The sequence below is a fragment of the Glycine max genome, chromosome 5, assembly GCF_000004515.6.
Source record: "Glycine max cultivar Williams 82 chromosome 5, Glycine_max_v4.0, whole genome shotgun sequence".
Taxonomy (NCBI): domain Eukaryota; kingdom Viridiplantae; phylum Streptophyta; class Magnoliopsida; order Fabales; family Fabaceae; genus Glycine; species Glycine max.
This window is the reverse complement of record NC_038241.2, coordinates 39,431,586-39,437,585: the sequence shown is the minus strand read 5'-3', so window position 1 is coordinate 39,437,585 and position 6,000 is coordinate 39,431,586.

Here is a 6,000-nt window from a genome sequence, read left to right as displayed (position 1 = left end):
TTAAACTTAAAATCAAATTTATAAAATCTTTTTTCTTAATTTTAAAAATGGGTAAGTGTTTAAAAAATTATTTCAACTCCATTATTGTTAAAAACACATTTTGTTCTAAAAACCAAAAAGAAAAAACTTCCAACCAAATGCATCCTAGAAGTCTTAAAATGAATTAGATTTGAAATAGATTTATTATTACAATCTTTTTGTTGTTTGGTTTATTTTTTTTTTACTTTTCTTCATTTTTTAAAAGGAAAAATTCAGGGGAAATAACTAAATACATTTAGCAAAACAAAAAAAAAAATAGTTTTCCAAAAATTTTAAGTTTCCCACAAATTTAAAATTGGATATGTTATTTTTGGTTTATTAATTAAAAAATAACATTCTATGAAAACATTTTATATCTATTATGTTTCTCGCAAGATTGTTCACATGATGAGATGGGAATTTAACTTAAAGTTTCTAATAAAGTTATTTTATAACTAAATGTGAAAACATTTAATTCTCACACAACATACAGTTTATAAATATTTTTAAAAATATTTATTAAAAAAATATATGATTCTTAAATATGTGAAATTTTATCTTCTATGAAACACACTCTTAAAAAAATTCTCTTCAAAAGTTTTTAATTTTTAGGGGGTGGTGGAGAATATCTTTAAAAAATAACTGAAATTACTTTAAGAAAAACTGCATATTCACGTTATTGATTAACAATTGTTATTTTACTTTATTAAGCTTCAAAAATACGTTCTCCACAATCATAATTCATTATTTTTCAATCCTCTATGGAAGCAAAAATATCTAACTACATATAACAAATTTCGTCCCCATTTATGAAAGTGATATAATATCTATACATATTCTGCTTCTAAGGTAATTGCATGTTTTCTCATTTTAATACGAAATATACTAATAATATAATTGTACATATTCTTCCGAATAAACAGTTCACTATTAATTAAAATTCACGTCAATTTATGTATGAAAAATTTCATGTCAATTCTAATAAATAAGGTGCGCCTTACTATCTATTTAGTCGAGTTTGTTCACATCCTTGGAAAGGACAACTTCATTGCGAAGTTTGGACCTAATTCAGCATTGGTATTTACTGAGCTTGAGGTTCCCCTAGCGATTTCAGTGGCTGCTTACTAGCTAACTTATCCGAGAGCTTAATTTTTTATTTATTTTTTAATTAATTATTCATTTTTTATTTCTTTAATTAATACTTGCGTTTCATCAATGAACATTAAACATAAGGTATTTATAAAATAACTGAAAATAATATTAGATTAATTAGTTTTTAAATATTTTTTTAAAAATATTTTCTTTGATTATTTTTATTTTCAGTAAAATATTTATTTATAAATAAATCAATCAATACTTATTTATACATTTATTGATGTTACTTGTACCATACATTGAAGATTTTAAAGCAAAAAGCAGAGGAAGAAAAACGGGGGAAAACAAAGGAGAGAAAGGCAGAATTTGGGGATAGGTGGGCTTCTAGAAGACCATTTCGTATAAAGCCCATATAAGGCAGGGGGGCCACGAAACACCTCCAAGTCAAATGCTCACCAACTCCTACCTTTACAAAAGAAATTGCTTATAGACATAAATGAAGAAACTAATGGCGTTTTTTTAATGTTGTTAATTGTTATTGAGGTCTCCAATTTAATTGCTACTTCATTTAATCAATTATCAACAAATAAACATATAAGGATTAATGTGCTGTAAAGCTGAAGTGGTTTGCTTGGGCATCCACTTAGGCCCGACGTTTTTTTATTGGCTCTCAATCGTTTTCCCTTACTTTCCATTTGTCCATTGCCCTCTGGATTCTCTTGATAGCACCTGTAACTAAAAATTAATAATGAATTCCTTCTAAAAATAACTATGATAAATATATATATTAAAGTTCACTTTTTTTTTAGTTTTATAGCTGATCCATAAAATTAAAGCATAGCTTGTGAGAATGCATTAAGATTTCGTTAAAAAGTCAAAGATCTTGGTGATTCAAAAAATGGCAGCTCTAGTAAAATGATATAATTATTGATTATTAAATGATTAATGGATGATATTTAGTAAGCACGCAGGGGTCAATAGTGTAGTAATTATCAGAATAATGATATATAAGGATAGGAAAATTTCCTCATATAATTAATTACTAGACTGAATTATCTTGATCTGAATAGTGTCTATTAATTTGACACAAACTAACTCAGATAAGCCATAATATATATTATTCAGTTGACTAATTCGTTCATATTTAGTAATTATTATTTTAAAATGCTTATATTGAGTCATTGAAAATGGTTTGCGTTTTATAGATAACATTTCGAGTGTATAAAAAAATTTTAAAAGTCAATATTTTTTATTAGTTTTGAAAAGTTATGATGACATGAAGAAAACTTATATATAGTTATTTTAATTTAAAACTGTGTTTATCTTCAATTATATGTATTTCTACAAGTATTATAGCATTTTTATCCTCATGTATATCTTTTACAGGAGATAGCGATACTTAAAATACAATCCAACATTAAATGTAAACATCTGAATTTCTTAACAAAGATTTGAAGTATAGTTTACGGCTTTAATTACAAGAGGCTAAACCTTTTTTTATCAGATTCAACTCTGTTTATATTCAATGTTGTATTATTGTAATAACTAGAAGATTCTCTTTAATTTGTACCTTTTTTAGCATAATTATAATGCTTGTGTTGTCACGAAACTAATAACCCCAAAATCGTTAGTCGTGGACTTTAGTTTCTTTCGTAGAGAATGCAGCTCTCTTACCTTTTATATCGAAAGTAATCCTTGTTGATTGTGCTAGTCTATATTTAATGTGAACTATGTTTACATTTGTGGATGAGAGGGTTGAAACGGGGAAAAACTTGAACCATTAATTTCGAAACCCATTCAATAATCCTTGGAATGATTGTTTCACGACAACACAGTGGGAAGTAAATGGGCACACATAAATATATAATTAAGTCGCATAATGTTGTGTAACTCAAAGTGAACCGTGCAAAGCATTGTTGGGGCACCAAAATCTGCCGTTTCAGCCTAAAAAAAAGGAGCCTACTTAAGGCTTTAGGCCTCCAATAATAATTATTAAATGAAAATGTTTGATAGCTTTTCCTTTTTTCTAAGGGTGGAGCAAATACACTAGGCAAGAAGCTAGATAATGAAGTGAGAAGAGTGCATGTAGTGTAATATAAGTTGTGTTGATCTTGACCGCGGCTGTTAATGGACAATGAAGAAACATATAAATAATATTACTGTGTATGGTTTGAACAGGCCGGTCCTTCTATAAACCTAGTCCACGCGTTCGGAGGGGATGTCTTCCCTCGTGAGAATAAGGAGTTGCATGAACCAAGACTTTTGTTCTTCCATATGGGTCTCACAATGTCAAAGATAATTAATTGTTCTTCAATGTGAACCCGCGCGTACGAAGGGCGTTCCAAATAAAGAATGAATGAATAACATTGGTTTCACTAAAAAAAATTACAATTTATATATATATATATATATATATATATATATATATATATTATTTACTCATTACATCATTTATTTTATTGGATAAATAGTTACTTTTATTTCTAAATATGTAATTCGCTGACAAATGTGTTCGTGAGAAATGAAAATATAAAATTTAACTCCTGACTATGTAAAAAATGCGACAAATGTATTTGACCATTAACTTTCATCCTTTATCGTTAATAAAATAGCTCACTTGACACAGATGAATGAATTTTTTACTGAAATGATTACAAACGTGACCATTTCTAATTGGTCAACATAGGAACATATTTATCATATAATATTTTTTTGACTCTTTGTCTTTCTATTCTCAAGGGAATAAGAATGAATAAATAACTATTTTTTGTTAACAAATACATCTCTCAAAGATGAAAATACAAAATTTAATCTTCCAAAGTATAAAAAGTGCGACAAATATATTCGATTGTTAACTTTCATCTGTCATTGTTAATAAAATAGTCTAGATTCAAAGAAGTAAAACATGAAATATATTTATCTTTTATTTATAATAGATTGTGATTAATTATTATAATTTTAAAAAATTTGTAATGATTTATACACTTTAAACTGGCGACAACAAAAGGGAAGATAAGTTTTCATTCTTTCACTATAAACACCTCAAACAATATACTGACTTGGATATTAAAGTCCATTTTCAGGTACTCGTGAGATACATTTGTACTCACTAAGAACATGATGTATAAACTTTTTTTATTTTTAAGCTTAAATTTAATTGCGTGTCGATTTATTTAAAACAGATCAATAATGACATAAATAAATAATAAGTATGAATAAATTTATTCCAATAAATTACATGTGTGTGAAAATATTTAATCTATTCGCAAACGCATGCTCTTTAATCTAAGATGTGGACATGTATGTACAATGACATATAGTAGTTTTAATCACAATGCAACATAATTACATTGTTACCGTCATTAAGCCAACTCTCGTAGCCATGGGGAAAGTGGTGAACTAGAGAGTTGTAAAAGGGAACAATATTTGTAATATTTGGCAGAATTCTGATGATAACATCGTAGTTGTAGAGAATTTGGATGCTTGGCTATGCTCCTCATTATTTCAGAAACTTTACTTTTCAAACGGAAGAGCAACTTCATTAGTAAATGGGGTAGGATTTTTGTTATTACTTCACTTAGGAGATTTTCTATCATTTCTATCATTGTGATTTGGGTGTCGATGCACCCACAAGGTTCCTATTCATATGACTTCATCTATATTCTCATAACTTCATTTTTTTTTGCCAAGATTTTTTATAAAGAAATTGAGAAAGTAAATATATAACGCATAGCAACGAAAAGGCAATTGGTGTCATTTTTTTTCCTGAAACTTGTCTTCTGAAAACTACTTTTTGGCACGTGTTACAATTTTAATACTTTTAAAAACTACTTTTTGAAATGTGTTAATATTTTAACACTTCTAGGAACATCTTTCGGCAAAAAGGATATTTTAAAAAATACAAATAGGAAGTTAGTACAAACGAATGGTGTAAATAAAAAACCAGATACTTAGCATACCTTTTTCAAAAAAAAAAATGGTGTAAATAACCATTACCCTTCCTTAAGTCAATTTTACTATATATTATTTTCCAAGGAACCGCAAGTTTAGAAAGAAAAAAAAAATGACCCACTATTCTTTAGACAGTTAATCCGCCCAAAGAACAGACTCGTAAAATATTTCTCCACTTTGGGTTGGAGACAGGGCTAACCTGCATGAAAGATAGTTTGGTTTTGGTGGGTTCTTTTTTTTTTTCAGTATCAAGAACGAGGCTTAAACTTAGGATTTCATATAAATTATGGAAACCTCTCCCCACTAACCTACATGCGATATAGCAAACATTTTTTTTATAGTCTTACTACGTATTTCCTCTTCGGGTTCTTACTTCTTACTTTGCACTCTTGTGGTTTTTCATTTTCCAAATAGTAAGGGCCTTTTGTTAGAGTTTGCTTACAATATGGAGTATTCCCTTTTGATGTATTCTTTTGGTTCAGATGTATATGACAATAATACCGATACAGTGCTTATCGATCATTTACGAACCCTGTGATTTCCTTAATAATGAATCAACTATATTATTTTATGACATTCTATGACCATCCCTGTTTTATAAGAATCAGTCAAATGATTCTCCGAGCTTCCTTTTGGGAGAAACAAAGTTTATAGGAATCCTGGGAGGTGATTTATAATTTTATATGTAAGGTTGAAAAAGTAGCAAAATAAGATTAAAGGAAATAAGAGTGAGACAACATGCAAAAAGAAAGAAAATAAATTAATGAACGTAGAAAAGAACGAAAAAAAAAAACTAAATGGACTCGTTCATTTTTGGCGATGGATGATCCACGAGTTCTGTTGGTATTGTCTCAAGTCAACTTCAACATCAGATTTAAAGTTTTGGAAATGGTGCTAACTTTGACTTAGGATGATGAGAACGACTTTGACTTCGAG